We start from the raw sequence: 25817 nt of genomic DNA on the forward strand, positions 1-25817 counted from the left end.
GCAGTCTTACATAAAATATACAAGGTTAGCCAAACATGCTCTACATTACACATATACCGCCTCTCAAGATTATAGGCAAGATAAAAACATATTCCAGGAAATCGGCCGTTACACTTCAAGCAATAAATTCGTTAACATGACAGAGGCAGCTACTAACGTATGGCAGACCGACAGACAGACAGACAGACACTAACTGCCTAACAAATGCGAACGAGAGACAGACGAGCAAGCTCGGGACGAGAGACTGACCAAGAAAACAAGTAGAATTTAACAAGTAAATGAAACAACATATGACGAATCACTTAACTTCAAATAAACTGCGATTTCTGGCGAAGACCTGGCGCAGTACCCCCAACGCTCTCCCGAGCCGTCCGCTGCCAGCCGCTTCAACGGACGCAGCAAGGCGCGCCGATCTCCCGTCTCACGGCGTCGCAGCTCGCCCCGGCCAGACCGATGCCGTGGGTTGACTCCTGTTGCTCTCGTGTCGGCCGCGAAGCCAGTACCCCTCGCTATACGGCGCGGCCCACTGGACTCACGTGGCGACTTCACATGCGCCGACGCTCAAGGCGGACAAGTCATCTTGTGTCTCAGTGCGCGACCGTCCAACCGATCGATCCAACCGCCAATGAACGTTGCCCGAGCAACTCGAGCAGACTGGCGGCCTAACGTGCAGACTCACATGCAGGAACTCAGCCCCGACCGGGCGACCACTAGCTGAGTTCTGTTACTGGCGGAGTGGCAATAATCTCATTTTGCCGGCTTTAAAATTTGATCCAAACGACACACAGACACCCACTGCCCCACACTGACCCGCCTGACCAACGGACCGACTGGCGAGCTCATAGCGCCCCTTCAGTGCACGCGAACACGCAACCTTTCCCCTTTCCCACCAGAGGGAGACACCAAAGTTGCGATTGCCACAGCGGCGCCACAGCCAAAAACGCACGACGACTGCTTCACACTACGCGCTGCGGCGCGCTCTTTAAAACCCACAGTGTTTATCCATATTATAACGACTTACGCTATCTTCATCCACACTGTATGTCATTAGCAATACCGATGAGTACCACAGAGATGCGTACTCTTCTGCTCAGCCCTTAAACACACGCAATGTGAACAAAACTATCCGGACGCCTGGCTGAAAATTACTTAAAAATTAATGGCGCTTTCCATCGGTAATGCTGGAATTCAATATGGCGGTGGCCCACCCTTAGCCTTAATGGAAGCTTCCACTCTCGCAAGCTTATGTTAAATCAGGCGCTGAAAGGTTTCTTGGGGAATGCCAGCCCATTCTTCACGGAGTGCTGCACTGAGGAGAGGTATCGATATCGTTCGGTGAGGCCTGGCACGAAGTCGGCGTTTCAAAACATCCCAAAGGTGTCCTGTAGGATTCAGGTCTGGACTCAGTGCAGGCCAGTCCATTACAGGGATGTTATTGTCGTGTAACCACTCCGCCATAGGCCGCGCGTTATGAACAGGTGCACGATCGTGTTGAAAGATGCAGTCACCATCCCCGAATTGTTCTTCAACAGTGGGAAGCAAAGAGGTGCTTAAATCACCAATGTAGGCAAAAAAACAAGCGGTGCAAGCCTCGTCCATGAAAAGCACGACCACACCATAATATCACCGCCTCCGAATTTTACTGTTGGCACTTCACCGAGCATTCGCCATACCCACACCCTGCCATCGGATCGTCACATTGTGTACTGTGATTCGTCACTCCACGCAACGTTTTTGCACTGTTCAGTCGACCAATGTTTACGCTCCTTACAGTAAGCGAGGCGTCGTTTAGCATTTACCGGCATGATGTATGGCTTATGAGCAACCCCTCGATCATGAAATCCAAGTTTTCTCATCTCCCGCCTAAGTGTCATAGTACTTTCAGTGGATCCTGATTAAGTTTGGAATTCCTGTGTGATGGTCTGGATAGATGTCTACCTACTACACATTACGACCCTCTTCAACTGTCGGCGGTCTGTGACAGTCAGCAGACGAGGTCGGCCTACACCCTTTTGTGCTGTACGTGTCCCTTCACGTTTCCACTTCACTGTCACATCGGAAACAGTCGACCTAGGGATGTTTAGGAGTGCGGAAATCTCGCGTACAGACGTATGACATAAGTGACGCACAATCACCTAACCACGTTCGAAGTCCGTGAGTTCCGCGGAGCGCCCCTTTCTGCCCTCTATGGAGTACCTGGCAGTAGGTGGCATCACAATGCACGTAATATGAAAAAAGTATGTTTTTGGGTGTGTTCGGATACTTTTGATCACAAAGTGGGTACGTTAGAAAATTTAAAAAGGGAAATGGATAGGTTAAAGTTAGATATAGTGGGAATTAGTGAAGTTATGTGTCAGGAGGAACAACACTTTTTGTCAGGCGAATACCGGGTTATAAATACAAGATCAAATAGGGGTAATGCAGGAGTAGGTTTAATAATGAATAAAAAAATAGGAGTACGGGTAAGTTACTACAAACAGCATAGTGAACGCATTATTGTGGCCAAGACAGACACGAAGCCCACGCTTACTACAGTAGTACAAGTTTATATGCCAACTAGCTCTGCAGATGACGAAGAAATTGAAGAAATGTATGATGAAATAAAAGAAATTAATCAGATAGTGAAGGGAGACGAAAATTTAATAGTCATGGGTGACTAGAATTCGAGTGTAGGAAAAGGGAGAGAAGGAAACGTAGTAGGTGAATATGGATTGGGGCTAAGAAATGAAAGAGGAAGCCGCCTGATAGAATTTTGCACAGAGCACACCTTAATCATAGCTAACACTTGGTTCAAGAATCATGAAAGAAGGTTGTATACATGGAAGAAGCCGGGAGATACTGACAGTTTTCAGATAGATTATATAATGGTAAGACAGAGATTTAGGAACCAGGTTTTAAATTGTAAGACATTTCCAAGGGCAGATGTGGACTCTGACCACAATCTATTGGTTATGAACTCTAGATTAAAACTGAAGAAACTGCAAAAAGGTGGGAATTTAAGAAGATGGGACCTGGGTAAACTGACTAAACCAGAGGTTGTACAAAGTTTCAGGGAGAGCATGAGGGAACAATTGACAGGAATGGGGGAAAGAAATACAATAGAAGAAGGATGGGTAACTTTGAGGGATGAAGTAGTGAAGGCAGCAGAGGATCAAGTAGGTAAAAAGACGAGGGCTAGTAGAAATCCTTGGGTAACAGAAGAAATATTGAATTTAATTGATGAAAGGAGAAAATATAAAAATGCAGTAAATGAAGCAGGCAAAAAGGGATACAAATGTCTCAAAAATCAGATCGACAGGAAGTGCAAAATGGCTAAGCAGGGATGGCTACAGGACAAATGTAAGGTTGTAAGGGCTTATCTCCCTAGGAGTAAGATAGATACTGCTTACAGGAAAATTAAAGAGACCTTTGGAGAAAAGAGAACCACTTGCATGAATATCAAGAGCTCAGATGGAAACCCACTTCTAAGCAAAGAAGGGAAAGCAGAAAGGTGGAAGGAGTATATGGAGGGTCTATACAAGGACGATGTGTTTGAGGACAATATTATGGAAATGGAAGAGGATGTAGATTAAGATGAAATGGGAGATATGATACTGCGTGAAGAGTTTGACAGAGCACTGAAAGACCTAAGTCGAAACAAGGCCCCGGGAGTAGATAACATTCCATTAGAACTACTGACAGCTTTGGGAGAGCCAGTCCTGACAAAACTCTATCATCTGGTGAGCAAGATGTATGTGACAGGCGAACTACCCTCAGACTTCAAGAAGAATATAATAATTCCAATCCCAAAAAAGCAGGTGTTGACAGATGTGAAAATTACCGAACTATCAGTTTAATAAGTCACCGCTGCAAAATACTAACTCGAATTCTTTACAGACGAATGGAAAAACTAGTAGAAGCCGACCTCGGGGAAGATCAGTTTGGATTCCATAGAAATATTGGAACACGTGAGGCAATACTGACCCTACGACTTATCTTGGAAGCTAGATTAAGGAAAGGCAAACCGACGTTTCTAGCATTCGTAGATATAGAGAAAGATTTGGACAATGTTGACTGGAATACTCTCTTTCATATTCTGAAGGTGGCAGGGGTAAAATACAGAGAACGAAAGGCTATTTACAATTTGTACAAAAACCAAATGGCAGTTATAAGAGTTGAGAGGCATGAAAGGGAAGCAGTGGTTGGGAAGGGAGTGAGACAGGGTTGTAGCCTCTCCCCGATGTTATTCAATCTGTATATTGAGCAAGCAGTGAAGGAAACAAAAGAAAAATTCGGAGTAGGTATTAAAATCCATGGAGAACCTTGAGGTTCGCCGATGACATTGTAATTCTGTCAGAGACACCAAAGGACTTGAAAGAGCAGTTGAACGGAATGGATAGCGTCTTGAAAGGGGGATATAAGATGAACATCAACAAAAGCCAAACGAGGATAATGGAATGTAGTCTAATGCAGTTGGGAGATGTTGAGGGTATTAGATTAGGAAATGAGACACTTAAAGTAGTAAAGGAGTTTTGCTATTTGGGGAGCAAAATAACTGATGATGGTCGAAGTAGAGAGGATATAAAATGTAGACTGGCAATGGCAAGGAAAGCGTTTCTGAAGAAGAGAAATTTGTTAACATCGAGTATAGATTTAAGTGTCAGGAAGTCGTTTCTGAGGGTATTTGTGTTGAGTGTAGCCATGCGTGGAAGTGAATCATGGACGATAAATAGTTTGGACAAGAAGAGAATAGAAGCTTTCGAAATGTGGTGCTACAGAAGAATGCTGAAGATTAGATGGGTAGATCACATAAATAATGAGGAGGTATTGAGTAGGATTGGGGAGAAGAGAAGTTTGTGGCACAACTTGACTAGAAGAAGGGATCGATTGGTAGGACATGTTCTGAGGCATCAGGGGATCACCAATTTAGCATTGGAGGGCAGCGTAGAGGGTAAAAATCGTGGAGGGAGACCAAGAGATGAATACACCGAGCAGATTCAGAAGAATGTAGGTTGCAGTAAGTACTGGGAGATGAAGAAGCTTGCACAGGATAGAGTAGCATGGAGAGCTGCATCAAACCAGTCTCAGGACTGAAGACCACAACAACAACAGCGTAAATTCACCCGGGGCAGTACGACATTGAAATGCATGTACACTGCCCAATCGCATTAATGTGATTGAGGATCTTTTACAGAAGTACGAAATTTAACGCTGACTTTGAGATGCTTGTAACAGTTTTCACAATTAAAGTTTGTCTCGAAACCTGCCAGAAAATCCAAAGAGATCCTGGTCGTATGTGAAGTATGCTAGCGGCAAGACACAATTAATGCCTTATCTGCGCGACAGCAATGGAGATACTATCGAAAACACTGCTGCCAAAGCAGAGTTACTAAACACAGCCTTCCGAAACGCCTAAACAAAAGAAGAAGTGTATGTTCCTGAATTAGAATCAATAACAGCTGCCAACACGAGTAACGTAGAAGTAAATATCCTCGGAGTAGTGAAGCAACTCAAATCACTTAATAGAAGCAAGTCTTCTGGTCCAGACAGTGTATCAGTTAGGTTCCTTTCAGAGTATGCTGAAGCATTAGCTCCATACTTAACAATCGTATACAACCGTTCGCTCGACGAAAGATCCGTACCTAAAGACTGGAAAGCTGCACACGCCATACCAATATTCAAGAAATATATTAGGAGTAATCTTCTAAATTACAGGCCCATATCATTAACGTCGATATGCAGCAGGATTTTAGAACATATATTGTGTTCGAACATTATGAATTACCTTGAAGAAAACGGTCTATTGACTCACAGTCAACATGGATTTAGAAAACATCGTTCTTTTGAAACACAAGTAGCTCTTTATTCGCATGAAGTGTTAAGTGCTAGTGACAAGGGATTTCAGATTCATTCCGAATTTCTTAATTTCTCGATTTTGATACTGTGCCACACAAGAGGCTTCTAGTGAAATTGCGTGCTCATGGAATATTGTCTCATTTATGTGACTGGATTCGTGATTTCCTGTCAGAGAGGTCACAGTTCGTACTAATTGACGGAAAGTCATCGAATAAAACAGAAGTGATTTCTGGCGTTCTCCAAGGTAGTGTTATAGACCCTTTGCTGTTACTTATCTATATAAACGAGTTGGGAGACAATCTGAGCATCCGTCTTAGGTTGTTTGTAGATGACACTGTCGTTTATCAACCATACTCATTCCGTGACAAGATGTAACAAAATTGAGTACTACTACTGTCAAAGGGCGCTAGCAAGGAGTTCTCCATTAAATGCGAAAAAGTGCGGAAAAAGGATATATATAGAAGCAATATACTTACATTGCATGTAAATCGAGTGGTTCACACACAGATTCGTAAGGACTAACAAATACACATAAGTCCATAGAACACCATGGAATGATAGCAGCTTATGTTTCATATGAAACAAAAACAAATATGATACCATTTATCTAAAATCTGTGAATTCCTATGGGACCAAACTGCTAAGGTCATCGGTCCCTAGACTTACACACTATTTTAAGCTAACTTAAACTAACTTATTTTAAGAACAACACACACACACCCATGCCCGAGGGAGGACTCGAACGTGCGGCGGGAGGGGCCGCGCAATCCGTGACATGGCGCCTCAAACCGCACGGCCACTCCGCGCGGCGGTATCATTTATCCCACGCAATATCGGATGTGAGAAAAACTCAATCAGAATATGAGCAATATGTTTACAACGCAATTGAAAGAGTGCAATACACACGAGAAGTCGTAATCAACAGCACAATGTGATTAAACAGCTTCTATTACAAAACGAAAACAAACAGAGAGGAAAGGTTTCTTAAAATTACTGCAAACAGTCGCCTTTTGTTTTGTTCTTAAATTTTTACTGTGCCATTACCGGTTTCGAACCGGAAGACTAAAAATCAACAAGTAAATATAAATATCGTGTGACTATGAGAGTGCCTAACATTGAATAAGAAAGGCGAATTAAGAGAACTAGAAAAAAGAGAGAGAAAAATATTAAGAAAAATTCTAGGTCCTGAGAAAAACAAGGAAAATAGGTGGATTAAAAGGAGAAATGAAGACCTATACAAAAATACAGAAAAGATCACAGATACAATGAGGAAGAGACGGCTAAAATTTTATGGACATTTAAAAAGAATGGAAGAAACACGTATTACAAAGGAAATTTTTAATTACGTTAGTAAGCTGAAAAACACTGTAGGATGGATATAAGCAGTAAAGAGAGACGCCAACAAAATAGGTGTTACAGAAGAAATAATACGTGACAGGAATAACTTTAGGCTACTTATAGAAAACGCAAACTATGAAGGAGATGCGCCAAAACCTCGACCCAAGAGAGTGTGGACAGATGAGCAGAGACGAGCAGTTGGCGAGAAAATGAAGAAGTACTGGGAAGAACGGAAGAAAAAGAAACACCATAAGTCTTAAGTTGTATGCGGTCCATAGCTGGCCAAATTCATAATAAAAAATAAAAAATAAATCATGTGACTAGCGCCTCGCGTCGGGTTGACCGTTCGCCGGGTGCAAGTCTTTCGATTTGACGCCACGTCGGCGACTTGCGCGTCGATGGGGATTAAATGATGATGATTAGGACAACACAACACCCAGTCCCTGAGCGGAAAAACTCTCCGACCCAGCCGGGAATCGAGCCCGGCCCCTTAGTATTGACATTCTGTTGCGCTGACCACTCAGCCACCAAGCGAGATGATGGATTCATAAACATGCAGCGCTCCAAGTGGTCTGGCGATGAATCAAGGTCGTAGTATTGTAAGTACCTACATGAGATTCACCCCCATGATCCACACTGTTCAGAAACTTTCCACCAGAGATAATAGAAAATCGCGGGATCTGAGACCTCACACGCTGCTTGCAAACAGCATTACCCATCCAGGGACGAAACTTGAAACATGTCGCCGAGACTTTGACTTTGCCTGGGAGTAGCGTTGCCCAGTAGAAGCAATGGTCGGCAGGGGCGCCTCTGGTCTGCATCACACACGAGGTGGGTGTCCTCTGGCGCAGTATTACTCAGCACCGCGGCCACGTGTGCGGTCCGGCTGCGCTGCCGGGCCCTCGTTAGCGCCGGACAAGGGAGCGGCCTTTACGAGAGTGGCCGGGCTTTGCGCAAGGCGAGGGCGGCTGAGTGCGCACCGCCACTATGGACGCAGCCAGCGCCCGCTACAAGCAAACAGCATTAAGCGCGAGCGGCCGTCCGCTCCTCCACCCGTGTTTATTAACCGGCTGTCCGGCGAACGCGCCACAAGCCATAGTGTGTTAATACCACGCATTCACCAAGGCGCTGCGCGAGATAATCGAAATGTGTGACCTGCCGTGCGCACAAAATCCAAAGCTCTTCACTGAGGTGACAAAATTCGTGGGATACCTGCCCCCCTTCTTTCAGCGGTGTACCGTAGGTGTCTAGAAGAGCGTAGCGTTCCAAAGGATTGGAAAAGGGCACAGGTTTTCAAGAAGGGACGTCGAACAGGTGTGCAGAACTATAGACCTATATCTCTAACGTCGATCAGTTGTAGAATTTTGGAACACGTATTGTGTTCGAGTATAATGACTTTTCTGGAGACTAGAAATCTACTCTGTAGGAATCAGCATGGGTTTCGAAAAAGACGGTCATGTGAAACCCAGCTCGCGCTATTCGTCCACGAGACTCAGAGGGCCATAGACACGAGTTCACAGGTAGCTGCCGTGTTTCTTGACTTCCGCAAGGCGTTCGATACAGTTCCCCACAGTCGTTTAATCAACAAAGTAAGAGCATATGGACTATCGGACCAGTTGTGTGATTGGATTGAGGAGTTCCTAGATAACAGGACGCAGCATGTCATTCTCAATGGAGAGAAGTCTTCCGAAGTAAGAGTGATTTCAGGTGTGCCGCAGGGGAGTGTCATAGGACCGTTGCTATTCACAATATACATAAATGACCTTGTGAATGACATCGGAAGTTCACTGAGGCTTTTTGCAGATGATGCTGTGGTGTATCGAGAGGTTGTAACAATGGAAAATTGTACTGAAATGCAGGAGGATCTGCAGCGAATTGACGCATGGTGCAGGGAATGGCAATTGAATCTCAATGTAGACAAGTGTAATGTGCTGCGAATACACAGAAAGATAGATCCTTTATCATTTAGCTACAAAATAGCAGGTCAGCAACTGGAAGCAGTTAATACCATAAATTATCTGGGAGTACGCATTAGGAGTGATTTAAAATGGAATGAGTATATAATGTTGATCGTCGGTAAAGCAGATGCCAGACTGAGATTCATTGGAAGAATCCTAAGGAAATGCAATCCGAAAACAAAGGAAGTAGGTTACAGTACGCTTGTTCACCCACTGCTTGAATACTGCTCAGCAGTGTGGGATCCGTACCAGATAGGGTTGATAGAAGAGATAGAGAAGATCCAACGGAGAGCATCGCGCTTCGTCACAGGATCATTTAGTAATCGCGAAAGCGTTACGGAGATGGTAGATAAACTCCAGTGGAAGACTCTGCAGGAGAGACGCTCAGTAGCTCGGTACGGGCTTTTGTCAAAGTTTCGAGAACATACCTTCACTGAAGAGTCAAGCAGTATATTGCTCCCTCCTACGTATATCTCGCGAAGAGACCATGAGGATAAAATCAGAGAGATTAGAGCCCACACAGAGGCATACCGACAATCCTTCTTTCCACGAACAATACGAGACTGGAATAGAGATGATGATGATGATGTTTGGTTTGTGGGGCGCTCAACTGCGTGGTTATCAGCGCCCGTACAATTATCCAATCTTTGCTCAGTCCAATTTCGCCACTTTCCTGGATGATGATGAAATGATGAGGACAATACAAACACCAAGTCATCTCGAGGCAGGTGAAAATCCCTGACCCCGCCGGGAATCGAACCCGGGACCCCGTGCTCGGGAAGCGAGACTGGAATAGAAGGGAGAACCGATAGAGGTACTCAAGGTACCCTCCGCCACACACCGTCAGGTGGCTTGCGGAGTATGGATGTAGATGTAGAATATCGTGTCGGACCTTCTTCTGGAATCACAATTGGGAGGACGACGGTTCAAACCCGCGTCCGGCCATCCCGATTAGGTTTTCCGTGATTTCCACAAGTCGCTTCAGGCATCCTTCCCTAATCCGATAGGTCCGACGACCTCGCTGTTTAGTCCCCTCACCCAAATCAACCAACGAAACTCCTTCTGTCAGGCAAAGTGCAGCAAATCCACGTAGCATGGACTCAACAAGTCGCTGGAAGTTCCCCGCAGACATATTGAGCCATGCTGTCTCTATCGCCAAAAATGGTTCAAATGGCTCTGAGCACTATGAGACTTAACATCTGAAGTCATCAGTCCCCCAGAACTTAGAACTACTTAAACCTAACTAACCTAAGGACATCACACACATCCATGCCCGATGCAGGATTCGAAACTGCGACCGTTGCTTCTCTATAGCCGCCTATAAATGAAAAAGGGTTGCTGATGCAGGATTTCGGGTCACGAACTGACCTCCCAGTTACGTCCCATAAATGTTCGATGGGATTCATGTCGGGCGTTCCGAGTAGCCAAATTATTCGTTCTAACTGTCCAGAATGTTCTTCAAACTAACCGCGAACAACTGTGGCCCGGCGACAAGGCGCTTTGTCATCCATAAAAATGCCGCCATCGTTTGAAAATAATTGGTTCAGTTGTACCAGAGGAACAGTACATTCCATCTAAACACAGCCCACACCATTATGGGAACCACCACCAGTTTGCACAGTGCCTTGTTGCAAACTTGGCTCCACGGTTTCGTGGAGTCTGGAACACACTCCAACCCTACCATCAGCTCTTACCAACTGAAACTGGGACTCATCTGACGAGGCCACGATTTTCCAGTTTTCTAGGGTCGAACCGACATGGTCAAGAGCAGAGGAGAGGCGCTTCAGGCGATGTTGTGCTATTAGCAAAAATTCTCGCCTCTGCTGTCTGCTGCCGTAACCCATTAACGCCGAATTTTGCCGCACTGACCTAGCGTATACGTTAGTCAGAATGAAAGTTTCACTCTGCAGCGGAGTCTGCGCTGATACGGAACTTCCTGGCAGATTAAAACTGTGAGCCGAAACGAGACTTGAAACACAGTTTTAATCTGCCAGGAAGTTTTATACGTTAGTCTTTCGTCCGACATTGATTTCGGCGGTTATTTCATGCAGTGTTTCTTGTCTGTTATCACTGACAATTCAAACGCCGTTGCTCTCGGACGTTAAGTGAAGGCCGTCGGCCACTGCGCTGTCCTTGTTGACAGGTAATGCCTGAAATTTGGTGTTCTCGACACTCTGTTGACACTGTGGATCTCGGAATATCGAATTCGCTCACGATTTCCGAAATGGAATATCCTAAGCGTGTAGCTCAAACTAAGATTCTGTGTTTATAGTTGGCTAATTCCCATCGTTCGGCCATAATTACGCTGGAAACCTTTCGACACGAATCACTTGAGTACAAATGACAGCTCCGCCAATGCACTGCCCTTTCATATCTTGTGTGCGCAATACTAACGCTATCTGTATATCCGCATATCGCTGTCCGATATCACCTAAGTCCTTACTTCAGTAACATTTTTCCGAATTCGTAAGACTTTTCATACATTTTAACTTACACTGTACTGTTGGTCTTTAGAATTTCAGAGTAAATACACCTTGCGACAAACATCTAATTAGTATGAAGTACACCACACCCTCGAATATACAATAAAGTTAGTATTGCAGCACAAGCACACAAAGCCAGTAAGAATATTCTGTATACGTAGAAAGTTTACTCATTGTGTTTCTCATACTGAAGACGCGTTTGGATGTTACACTAAAGCGCCAATGAAACTGGCATAGCCATGCGAACTCAAATAAAGAGATGTGTAAACAGGCAGAATACGGCCTGCGGTCGGCAACGCATATACAGGGTGTTACAAAAAGGTACGGCCAAACTTTCAGGAAACATTCCTCACCCACAAAGAAAGAAAATATGTTATGTAGACATGGGTCCGGAAACGCTTACTTTCCATGTTAGAGCTCATTTTATTACTTCTCTTCAAATCACATTAATCATGGAATGGAAACACACAGCAACAGAACCTACCAGCGTGACTTCAAACACTTTGTTACAGGAAATGTTCAAAATGTCCTCCGTTAGCGAAGATACATGCATCCACACTCCGTCGCATGGAATCCCTGATGTGCTGATGCAGCCCTGGAGAATGGCGTATTGTATCACAGCCGTCCACAATACGAGCACGAAGAGTCTCTACATTTGGTACCGGGGTTGCGTAGACAAGAGCTTTCAAATGCCCCCATAAATGAAAGTCAAGAGGGTTGAGGTCAGGAGAGCGTGGATGCCATGGAATTGGTCCGCCTCTACCAATCCATCGGTCACCGAATCTGTTGTTGAGAAGCGTACGAACACTTCGACTGAAATGTGCAAGAGCTCCATCGTGCATGAACCACATGTTGTGTCGTACTTGTAAAGGCACATGTTCTAGCAGCACAGGTAGAGTATCCCGTATGAAATCATGGCGGTGAATCGAGGAAGCACAGTACATACTAACGAAACTAAAATGAGCTCTAACATGGAAATTAAGCGTTTCCGGACACATGTCCACATAACATCTTTTCTTTATTTGTGCGTGAGGAATGTTTCCTGAAAGTTTGGCCGTACCTTTTTGCAACACCCTGTATAAGACAGTAAGTGTCTGGCGCAGTTGTTAGACCTGTTACTACTGCTACAATAGCAGGTTATCAAGATTTAAGTTAGTTTGAACGTGGTTTTATCGCACGAGCGGTGGGACACAGTATCTCCGTGATAGAGATGAAGTGGGGATTTTCCTGTACGACCATTTCACGAGTGTAGCGTGAATATCAGGAATCCGGTAAAACATCAAAACTCCGACATCGCTGCGGCCGGAAAAAGATCCTTCAAGAATGGCACCAACGACAACTGAAGAGAATGGTTCAACGTGACAGAAGTGCAACCCTTCCGCAAATTGCTGCAGATTTCAATGCTGGGCCATCAACAAGTGTCAGCGTCAAACCATTCAACGGAACATCATCGATATGGGCTTTCGGAGCCGAAGGCCCACTCGTGTACCCTTGACGACTGCACGGCAGGCCGGCCGGAGTGGCCGAGCGGTTCTAGGCGCTACAGTCTGGAACCACGCGACCGCTACGGTCGCAGGTTCGAATCCTGCCTCGGGCATGGATATGTGTGATGTCCTTAGGTTAGTTAGGTTTAAGTAGTTCTAAGTTCTAGGGGACTTATGACCTCAGCAGTTGAGTCCCATAGTGCTCAGAGCCATTTTTGACTGCACGACACAAAGCTTTATGCCTCGCCTGGGCCCATCAACACCGACAATGGACTGTTGATGATTGGAAATATGTTGCCTGGTAGGACGAGTCTCGTTTAAAGTTGTATCTAGCGGATGGACGTGTACAGGTATGGAGACAACCTCATGAATCTATGGGCCCTGCATGTCAGCAGTGAACCGTTCAAGCTGACGGAGGCTGTGGGGCGTGTGCAGTTGGAGTGATATGGGACCCCTGGTACGTCTAGATACGACTCTGACAGGTAACACGTACGTAAGCATCCTGTCTGATCACCTACATCAATTCATGTCCATTGTGCATGCCGATTAACTTGGACAATTCCAGCAGAACAATGTGACACCCCACACGTCCAGAGTGGCTCCAGGATCACTCTTCTGAGCAAAAATACTTCCGCTGGCCACTAAACGTCCCAGACACGAGCATTATTGAGCATATCTGGGATGCCTTGCAACGTGCTGCTCAGAAGAGATCTCCACCTCCTCGTAGTCTTCCGGATTTATGGACAGCCCTGTAGAGCTCATGGTGTCAGTTCCCTCCAGCACTACTTCAGACATTAGTCGAGCCCATGCCACGTCATGATGCGGCACTTCTGCGTGCTCTCGGGGGCCCTATAAGGTATTAGGCAAGTGTACCCGTTTCTTTGGCTCTTCAGTGTATATAATACATGACGGTCAACGATAGTTCCATTGTAACTCACTATGCCTCACCGAAGTTACGCCTCCACTGCAGGTTGGTGTCTATTCTGGAAATTGTAAGTGCACTGGGCAGGTACAAATACTGCTGTAGTAACGTACATAAGCCATGACGCACTGAGCAATCCCTACTGACATGCGGTAGACACAAGAACGTTACATTCCTTTGCCTAGTGAATTGCTTTTACTTAATCTTCTACCGTCTGGACAAATGAATCGTGTCAAGCTAACAAACGAAGCTGCTCACAGTATGCAAGACAGCTGTTCCTGCTGCGTGGGAATGCAGCTGCTTGCTCGACCGCAGAATAGCGCGCTGTTTCTCCTGTCTGTTCTCAGCGAGGCCGACAGTTGCTCGGAGCGCACATTCCCCTCATCTGCAAACGCGCTCGCGGCTCTGCGTTTAAGCAATTACGACCTCGCAGCCTAAACAGCGCGCTTCGCGGCAGCTGACAGTAGCATACCTTGCCAGGAACAAGGAAGGACGTACGTTTCTACAATCGCACAAGATCCTGGATTGCAGTTTCTCGCTGCATAATGAAATTGTTAGAAGTATGTGGAGATAGGACAGTTTCTCTGTTCTTGTGATACCTTAAGAACACAACCGCATTAGTCTTGTACTTTTTTCTCGTATTTGCTTATTTGTGAACGAACATGAGACATCGCCTTCTCCTTCCAAGCTTAGTACTACTGAAATTATTTTTTACCCACCTGCATCAAGAACGTTTCTTGGAAGCACGCAGTACAACGGATTAACGCTGTTACAAATGATTGGGAAAGAGCACTGGCCGTGCCCAGTCTATAGGAACGTGATCCGTGTTTTGAGATTCTTTGAGATATGTGGTCTTCTCAGTGGTATCATAGCTAGAATATTTTAATGTTTCCATGGTGGTTTCTTCATATTTTATCTTGCCATGTGCTCTGCCAGCCACATTCCCCTGTTACACTGTTTTATGCTGTGTAGTTATAGCTGCGTATTTTAATCACACACAGCCTTGAGGCATACGTTTTCTGGTGGTGTGCGTGAAAGTGAGTGAGAGAGAGTGTCCCAGGGTGTTTGAGGATTATATTTTATATTTTACCATCTTTTGCACACCTTTCAAGCATCAAAACCACATTCGCTTCCTACCAGTTGAGCACGCGAACTGATAGCCTCGCTGTTGAGGGTCCCTCATATACCACCACCAGAAAAGGCAGTTCCTTGACAGAAGTATGAAATAAAATAACCGTATTACGTTATTGGCCGGAATAACTCGTCTGGGCTTAATTGCCCAACTGATGCTAGTCTTTGTGTTTTACACCACTTCTTCGATTTGCACGTCCTTCAAAATGGTTCAAATGGCTCTGAGCTCTATGAAACTTAACATCCGAGGTCATCAGTCCCCTAGAACTTAGAACTACTTAAACCTAACTAACCTAAGGACATTACACACATTCATGCCCGAGGCAGGATTCGAACCTGCTACCGTAGCGGTCGCGCGGTTCCAGACTGAAGCGCCTAGAACCGCTCGACCACATCGGCCAGCGCACGTCTTTCAGATGAATTTGTAACGAAATGATTAGGACAACATAAATATACATTCTCAGTGAAAAAAAAATTTTCGACCCGGAAGCGAATTGGTTCAAAAATGGGTTCAAATGGCTCTGAGCACTATGCGACTTAACTTCTGAGGTCATCAGTCGCCTAGAACTTAGAACTAATTAAACCTAACTAACCTAAGGACATCACACACATCCATGCCCGAGGCAGGATTCGAACCTGCGACCGTAGCGGAAGCGAATTGAACCTGGATCTAGAAACTGCGACGCAAATCATTTTTTTTAATTATTTTTAACCGTTAGACCACGCACTGTGGACCACAGAATTGTGATTCAACATCATTCACCTCGATCTGCAGCAGAATAACAAAACACAAAACGATTTCCAAATGCAGACGTGCCTGCAAGGAAACGACATTCTCCTTTCTTCTGTGGTACTCGCCCATGTCTGTAACTGTGTTCGATATTTTCTGACGTCCGGAAAGCAAGACGTGTTCGATATTTTCTGACGTCCGGAAAGCAAGACGTTATCCTGGATGGACAATCTTCTACACACAGAGCAGTAGTGCCTCATACGCCCACGGGAAGTGGTCGAGTACGAGAATTACACACGAATGGTTTAACAGACATTGTTATACCGAAAGTCAGACTATTGCAACTCATGCGGTTACCTGAAGGGTAGCTTCAGCCAATAAAAAATGTAGTAACATGAGTTTAGAGCTCGAAATACAATGAGTGGCCAAAGGAACGCAGGCAGCTAGTGAAAGATAAACACAATGTGATCAAAAGTATCCGGACACCCCCAAAAACATACGTTTTTCATATTGGGTGCATTGTGCCGCCACCTACTGCCAGTTGCTCCATATCAGCGACATCAGTAGTCATTAGAAATCGTGAGAGAGCAGAATGGGGCGCTCCGCGGAACTCACGGACTTCGAAAGTGGTCAGGTAATTGGGTGTGTGTAATACGTCTGTACGCGAGATTTACACAATCCTAAACAACCATAGGTCCACTGTTTCCGATGTGATAGTGAAGTGGAAATGTGAAGCGACACGTACAACACAAAAGCGTACAGGCCGACCTCGTCTGTTGACAGACAAAGACCGCCGACTGTTGAAGAGGGTCATAATGTGTAATCGGCAGACATATGTCTGGACCATCACACACGAATTCCAAAGTGTATCAGCATCCACTGTAAGTACTATGACAGGCAGGCAGGAGGTGAGAAAACTTGGATTTCATGGTCAAGCGGCTGCTGATAAACCACACATCACGCCGATAAATGCCTAACGACGCCTCGCTTGGTGTAAGGAGCGTAAACATTGGACGACTGAACAGTGGGAAAACGTAGTGTGGAGTGACGAATCACGATACACAATGTGGCAATCCGATGGCAGGGTGTGGGTATGGCGAATGCCCGGTGAAAGTCATCTGCCAGCGCGTGTAGTGTCAATAGTAAAATTCGGAGGCGGTGGTGTATGGTGTGCTCGTGTTTTTCACGGAGGGGCTTGCACCCCTGGTTGTTTTGCGTGGCACTATCACAGGCCTATATTGATGATTTAAGCACCTTGTTGCTTCCCACTGTTGAAGAGCAATTCGGAGATGGCAACTGCATCTTTCAACACGATCGAGCATCTATTCATAATGCACAGCCTTTGGCAGAATGGTTACACAACAATGACATCCCTGTAATGGACTGGCCTGCACACAGAGTCCTGACCTGAATCCTTTATAACACCTTTGGGATGTTTTGGGACGCCCACTTCGTGCCAGGCCTCACCGAACAGCATCAATACCTCTCCTCAGTGCATTCCCCAAGAAACATTCCAGCATCTAACAATTTGTCCATTATATTTGGACTGTTGAGCTCCGTGGCCGTGGATAATGATATTTCGTTGTAAAAATACAGCAACCAGCCACTTTTTAATGCGTTTTATTCATGCCAATATGCATTTCGGGTTTGCACCCATCTTCAGCTGGCAAATTACATGGATCTTCAGTTACTACAGTAGTACAATCTCGACAGCAGTTTGGATGCTGCAGCAGGCCTGTGAGCGTCAGCGTGGGGGCTGGGGGTAGCAGGGCTCTAGAGGTTTTACTTGAATAACCGAAAAACTGCGGCGTCTAGCGAAAATATTCGCCAGTACAAAATTAAACAACATTAAATTTCCTACAAAAAAGGACTACTCAGTTTTTATGTAGACCTAATAGCTCCCGCGTTTCAGGTGGCGGAAAAATCGCAGATTATTAGAAACGGTGTTTTAATGGGGTAAAATTACTGTTTACTGTTAAATAACGTGTGCTGAGGACAAATATTTGATTTTTATACCATGTCTAATTGCAGTAGACCCATGTTAAGCGATAAATTGTTTTCTGGGGGTGTAACAGGGTGTAGAGGGCGGGGGTGGAGGAAAGGTAAGGCGCCGGATTATGGTCATGCACTTCCCTTCTTTATAGGTCTGAAAACAGAAGAGCGAGGAGGTGATTTCCCAGTCTGTCTATCCCACTACGTCTCAAGAAGGAAATACAGTGTATTTCACCCTCCCGCAGCACGCCTTATGGATCACTGGCGACGCAGTTGGTATACATGTCCAGGAGGTGATTATTTTCCACAAATTGTGTTAACACTATATGAAAAGCACATACGAATTATTAATAACATCAACGCAAGAAACGTATATGGACAGAATCAAATTAAATCTCTGCACCCTTTTCTAGACTGCTAGGAGGGAAAATAGTCTTAGTTATCCTATACTTCAGCTTTCCGGTTTGTTTTCTTTTGTGAGCAAATGGTTCAAATGGCTCTGAGCACTATGGGACTCAACTGCTGAGGTCATTAGTCCCCTAGAACTTAGAACTAGTTAAACCTAACTAACCTAAGGACATCACAAACATCCATGCCCGAGGCAGGATTCGAACCTGCGACCGTAGCGGTCTTGCGGTTCCAGACTGCAGCGCCTTTAACCGCACGGCCACTTCGGCCGGTTTTGTGAGCAGACAAAGTGTCTTCATTGACCTCGCGATTGTATAGCAGAGTTATTTTTTTATTAAATGAGTACTTATTTCCAGTTGGTAAGTGAGCATTTATGTAAAATGCGTATGTTCCTACAAACTATGGCTGAGAAGTGCATAATTTGCATGATGTTATCATTGACCTTTGTGCTGTTGTTGGAAAGGAACTAGATTCGTAAATGTGACACCTTGCTGCTGTCTGTCATTGGCAGGGTACTGTAAAGCTCTGTAATTGTGTTGTATGCACTTGTTGCGAATAAATGAATGAGCAGAAAGTTGCTGCACTTTTGTTACGATTAATTCTGCTACTGCTTGGCTGCGCAAATCTCTTCCATTCAGGAACTGCTGGAACTTGTAGAGTGGGCAGCAGGGAATGGAGCCAGTTAGCACACATCCACAGTTCATCTTCAAAAGTGGGTGCGAATATGAAGGAAAGGGACTGACCATTGCATTGCTTCACTTATGTTGAAAAATCTGGAGTTCAATAACACCTAGGTGATCTACTTCTGTTGCCGAGAAAGACAATTTAAAACTCTTTCCCTCTTCAGATATTGGGAGAGTTAAAGCTGGTGTGGTGTATTTGATATCCCTCATACTGTGAAAATTATTCCAGCCATTTACAGGGCAGACAATGAAATCGACATTCAGTGTGGTAGACAGCTAACAGATCCAGCTGTTAAACTTTTTTGCATATTAGCTCACTTAACAACTACAAATAAGTACCAATTTAATGAACTGAACTCCTCTACATAAACACGAGCTCAGGGGTATTATTTTGTCTGCTCACATACGAAAACTAGAAAAGAACTGCTGGTGAGATATAGTCTATCCGTAAACACAAAAGCGAGCAGCACTCGTGATAAAGAAGTAGTCTTTCCTGGAAGAATGGTGTAACTGCCATACAGGATGGCTAGGAATCAATTTCCCCTCTAGCAGTGTAGAACGGTGTGCAGAGATTCTGTCCATATGCGTTTCTTGTATTAGCACTGTCATCAACCAATATCGGTATTCACTGTAGTACTAATACACTTTGTGAAAAATAAACACTTCCTTGGTATGTCCATTCACTGCGTCGCCAGCGATCCATAAGGCATGGGGCGGCGAGCTGAGTAGCTGTAATTTCCTCATATGACATAGTGAGGTAGACAGAATGGGGAATCACGTCCTCGCACTTCAGTTTGCAGGCCTATGAAGGAGGGAAGAGCAATCCGACGTCCTTATCTTTCCGCACGCTTCTACCCTCCACCCCGCACCCTCCACCCTGTTACAATCCCAGAACACTATTTATTGCTTAATACGGCTTTAATGCAATTAGACGTGGTATAAAAATTAAACATTTGTTCTTAACCCACGCCTTCAAGCAGTAAATAGTAATTATATACCATTAAAATTATTTTTAATAATCTGCTATTTTTCCATTCCCTGCAACGTAGTAACTATTAGTCCTAGAGAGAAAAAAGAATAAGATCTTTCTTGTAGGAGATTTACTGTACTTTAATGTTTTACTGGTAAATATTATCTCGAGAAGCAGCGGTTTCCGAGTTATTCAAGAAAAATATAAAAACGTAACCTTTAAAGCCCCTTCCCCCCTCCCTCACTCACACCCCACCGATCAAAAGGTGGGGATTTTTATCACTGCCAAAAAGTTGTAACTGCACGTTTTTTCCCCTTCTTCGGCCTATTTCGGTTTTCGTTGACTGACTAATGTCGCTTGTGTTTTACACTATGATTATCCGACGTTTGTAGTAGGTTCATTCGATACGTGCTGTCATGTTCAGTACATAGCTGTCTACAAGAGACTTATCGTGTTTCGTATCTACGTTAAAAACGCACTCCGTATTTAGCAGTAACATTCGTGCGTCGAGCACAGCGCATCTTCAGATGGGACAAGTCAGTTTGGCCTATTAGCTTACCAAATTCAAGCGGGAATAATAAAACTGGAAGATCAATAAACACAATTTTGTGTTTAGAGGTGTGCAAGTCGAGTTCTCAGTTTATGAACAACTTGCATGTCGTAGAAACAGTCGATTATCAAGCGCAACATTAGAACTTGTGTTGCCACCAAACAGCTGAAAGTGAACAAATCTCTGATTAGATTAGATTAGATTAGATTAGATTAGATTTGTTTTTCGTTCCATAGATCCGTGCTGAGGAGATCCTCGTGGATGTGAAACATGTCAGTATTTTTTTTAAGCTGAAGTAACAATACCAATAGTATGAATATATACAATACATCATTTGTTTCTATTAAAAAATTCGTCAATGGAGTAGAAGGAGTTGGCCACTAGTAAGTCTTTCAGGCTCCTTTTAAATTGATCTTTATTTGTAACTGATTTTTTTATGTTTGCTGGCAAATTATTGTAGATTAGTGTTCCTGTGTAGTGGACCCCTTTTTGAACTAAAGTAAGTGCTTTTAAGTCCTTGTGCAGATCATTTTTGTTCCTGGTATTGTATGAATGAACTGAGCTGTTTGTTGGAAAAAGAGATATATTATTTAGGACAACATTCATTAAGGAGCAAATATACTGAGAGGCAATAGTTAGTATACCCAGTTCTTTGAAGAGGTTTTATAGGCCGTCCGTGAGTTTACTCCACAAATAATACGCATTACACGCTTTTGGACCCCGAAAACTTTTGTTTGACTTGAAGAGTTACCCCAAAACATTATACCATATGACATTATGGAATGAAACTAGTCAAAGTATGCAAGCTTTTTCATTTTTATGTCGCCAATGTCAGCTAACACTCGAATTGCAAATACAGATCTGTTAAGGCGTTTCTGCAGTTCTGTGGTGTGCTCCTCCCAACTGAATTTATTATCAAGTTGTAATCCCAGGAATTTAAGACTGTCAATCTCTTCTATCTGCTCTTCTTCATACTTTATGCAGTTCTGAATTGCATATAGTGAGTCTTTTCGAAGTTTAATGTCAGTGAGTTGGTTTTAAACCATTTATTAACATCCATGAAAATATCATTAGCAGATCTTTCTAGAAGTACACTCGACATACTATTTATTGCAATCTTTGTGTCATCTGCAAACAAAACGAACTCTGCTTCTGGCAGTGTAACTGATGAGAGATAATTAATGTACACAAGAAAAATTTATGGCAGTGTTTAATAAATGTGGCAGCTCCTCCTCCATTCATATCTACTCTGCAGAAGTAGGAAGCTAGCTTAATCCTGAAATGTCTAACATATCTATACCAGTGGTCACTTGATGTTCAGAGAGGCAGATTATGTTAATTTGGTTAGATGAATTCATTTCATCAATACAAATGAGTAGTTCATCAACTTTATTTCTGAGTCCCGGAATGTTCTGGTGTAATAAAGATAACTGATACTGCATACTAATGGGATTATAACTGGTTTGGCGAAGATGAACTGGCAGTTTCTGATTACTTCCTGTTAAACATTGTTTAGATGGAGGCTGTATGCTAACTCTACAGTGTGTTGGTCGTTAACGGCAATGTTATGTAACTCCGAAACTCCACTCATTGCTGATTACGGAACTGTCTTTTAGAAAAGGCACACAGTCCGCAGCGTATGTTTGCAGCACTCTCAGTGAGGGAAGTGCCAGGAGGACGATTTTCGCAATGCCGTGGTCACTCCCTCTGTACCATGCCCCTTCGAAAGCGAGAAGCGACGCGGCGTTGTTGCACAATTCGCCTAGTACGAATTATTGAGCCATTCGCTGTACATGTATATTTATGAACCTTTAAGTGGAAATCACTGCCTGGAGCTACATTAAAAGGATGCCAAATTACCCGCACATTAAGGAGACCGATACGAGAGCGTGCTGGGAAAGTCACGTGGCGCCTCAGTCTATAGTAAATGATTTTTTTTTTTTCTGCGCAGCGATACGGGAGGTTTAATGGCAGAAAATGAACGTCGCCGGTGACTGGCGCCTTTAGTGGTCATTAAATGGTGGCGCCTCGTGGATTACTGGCAACTGAATTAGCATGCCTGCCCTTTCTTCGCAGAGTCGTTTTACTGTAGTTTAAAATAAAATTCCTCGTTGCAGAACTTGAGTGTCTAAGCATATCAGCCAGTACCTTCCATATTAGACGCTATGTCGAGTTCCATTACTACTTTAGAACGCACAGGAATGGCTCTTTTATGGCTTGTAATAAGGTATTCAAGGACGGCAAAGCTCATTTGTATTCTGTTGCTCGCAAGTAGCTTGGAAAAAGGAAGGAAGGAAGATCCGAGCGTTAAAGTGTTGCCATCGTCGATGTCACAGAAAGCTCAACCGTAGAAGGATTTGGGAGACATTTTGCGGTAACTAGGATGAACTGTCCTGGTAATAGGAGAAAATCGGAAAACAACCTAGAACTAGGCGTTCGGAACAATGTGTGTGTGTGTGTGTGTGTGTGTGTGTGTGTGTGTGTGTGTGTGTGTGTTTTAACAGTCAGAGGAAAGTAAACGGAAGTCATTCTTCACAATGTGCAACCAGGAAAAGAATCAAAAAGAATTCAGAATTTGAATTAAATGTCAGTGAAAATGGATGAAAATTTTTAAGTTTGTCGATGACATTGCAATTCTCTCACAGGTGCCAAAGAGTTACGAAGATCAGATTAACGTACAATGAGTTGAAAACTGGCAACATGTTCAAAAAATAAAACAAGAGCAATGGAATGACGTCTAATTAAATCAGGCGACGCTGACGAATACGATTAGGAAATGAGGAAGTAACAGTAGTACATGAGACCTGCTATTTGATCACCAAATGGCAGAAGTTGAGAGGATGTATAATGTGGACTGGCAACAATGAGAAAACTGTTTCTGAAAAAGAGAAATTTTCTAACATAGAATAGAAATTGAGGTGTTATGAAATCGTATCTGCAAGTACTTGTCTGAAGTGTAGTCCCTATGGAAGTGAATCCTATACGATCATTTCAGACAGAAATAGAAACTTTTGAAATGTGGTGCTGGGAAATACAGCTGAAGATTAGATGGGTAGATCGAATAAGAAATGAAGAGATACTGAACAGGAGAGAAAAACAGCCCTATTGCGTAACTTTACTAAAAGAAGAGGTCGTTTGATAGACACATCCTGAGGCATCAAGGGTTAGTCGATTCGGTAATGGGAGAGAGTGTAGGGGGTAACAATTGTAGAGTGAGACCAAGGCTTGACAGTAAGAAGGTCCGGGGTCAAATCCCGACCTCGGTATAAATTTTCATTCGTCACTTCAGTCTGCACACATACATCACACATTTTTGAGGCTTGAAAAGGGCTCTGGCAGCATATAGCTTCATTTGACTTGTTCTAGGTAGGTGTAGAACGTATGAGTTTACCGATGTACCATCTAAGTTTTGTAAAAACATCATCCACCCAATTTCAAAGACTGAAAGAGCCGACAAATGAGAGACTCATCGCACAATCGGGTTAACAGGTCACACACCCAAGATAGTAACAAGAATAATACAGAGCAGAACGGAAAAGAAAATTGCGGAAATGTTAGCTGGCGGTCAGTTTGGCTTTAGGACATCAGAGAGGCAGTACTGACGTTGTGGTTCATAATGGAAGCAAGACTGAAGAAAACTCAAAACACGTTATTGGATTTGCAGACCTGGAAAAAGTGTTCGACAATGTCAAATAGTGTAAGATGTTCCAAATTCTGAGAAAAAGAGGGGTGAGCTGTAGGGAAAGACGGTTCATATACAATATGTACAAGAGACAAGAGGGAACAACAAGAGTGGAAGACCAAGAACTAAATTAAAAAGGGTGTAAGACTGGGACGTAGTTTTCCACCCCTACTGTTCAACCTATACATAGAGCAAGCAGTAACTGTAATGAAAGAGAGGTTCAGTTGTGGAGTTAAAACTAAGGGTGAAAGGATATGAATGATAAGATTCGCTGATGACATTGCTATCCTCAGTGGAGGAGGAGGAGAATTACAAGACGTGTTGGCCATGCGGGGTAGCCGTGCGGTCTTGGGCACCTTGTCACAGTCCGCGCCGGTCCCCCCCGTCGGAGGTTCGAGTCCTCCCTCGAGCATGGGTGCATGTGTTGTCCTTAGCGTAAGTTAGTTTAATTAATGTATAAGCCTAGGGACCGATGACCTCAGCAGTTTGGTCCCATAGAACCCTACCACAAATTTCCAATTTCCGAGATGTGTTAATGGTATCAACAAGCTAATGAGTACAGAATATGGACTGAGGGGGAAACGAAGAAAGACGAAAGTAATGGAAAGTAGCAGAAATGACAACAGCGACAACAGCAAAATAACCCATGACGGATGGAGAAAGTAGGACATAAAAAAGAGACTAGCTCTGGGAAAAGGGCATTCCTGGTAAAGGTAAGTATGGTAATATCAAAAATAGGCCTTAATTTCAGAAAAATATTTCTGGTTATTTACGTTTGAAGCACAGCACTGTATGGTAGTGAAATATGGACTGTGGGAAAACAGGAAAAGAGGAGAGTGTAAGCCTCTGATATATGGTGCTGCAGAAGAATGTTGAAAATTAGGTAAAAAATGAGGATGTTCACTGGCGAATCGACGATGCAAGGAATACACTACTGCCATTAGAATTGCCACACCAATCAGAAATGCAGATGGTAAACGGGTATTCATTGGACAAATATATTTTACTAGAACTGACATGTCATTACATTTCCGCGCAATTTGGGTGCACAGATCCTGAGAAATCAGTACCCAGAACAACCACCTCTGCCGTAATAACGGCCTTGATACGCCTGGGCATTGAGTCAAACAGAGCTTGGATGGCGTGTACAGGTACAGCTGCCCATGGAGCTTCAACACGATACCACAGTTTATCAAAAGTAGTGACTGGCGTATTGTGACGAGCCAGTTGCTCGGCCACCATTGACCAGACGTTTTCAATTGGTGAGAGATCTGGAGAATGTTCTGGCCAGGGCAGCATCGAACATTTTCTGTATCCAGAAAGGCCCGCACAGGACCTGCAATATGTGGTCGTGCATTATCCGGCTGAAATGTAGGGTTTCGCAGGGATCGAATAAAGGGTAGAGCCACGAGTCGTAACACATCTGAAATGTAACGTCCACTGTTCAAAGTGCCGTCAATGCGAACAAGAGGTGACCGAGACGTGTAACCAATGGCACCCCATGCCATCACGCTAAGTGATACGCCAGTATGACGATGACGAATACACGCTTCCAATGTGCGTTCACCGCGATGTCACCAAACACGGATGCGACCATCATGATGCTGTAAACAGAACCTGGATTCATCCGAAAAAATGACGTTTTGCTATT

General features: G+C 44.0%; 1 protein-coding gene across 1 annotated transcript in view; it reads left to right on the forward strand.

Annotated features, from left to right (window-relative positions):
* LOC126176510 (serine/threonine-protein kinase par-1-like) overlaps positions 1-25817 on the forward strand; it is a 488353-nt gene that overhangs the window by 60547 nt on the left and 401989 nt on the right. The gene's annotated exons all lie outside the window — the stretch shown is intronic.

This window comes from Schistocerca cancellata, chromosome 3 (assembly GCF_023864275.1).
Source record: "Schistocerca cancellata isolate TAMUIC-IGC-003103 chromosome 3, iqSchCanc2.1, whole genome shotgun sequence".
NCBI lineage: Eukaryota > Metazoa > Arthropoda > Insecta > Orthoptera > Acrididae > Schistocerca > Schistocerca cancellata.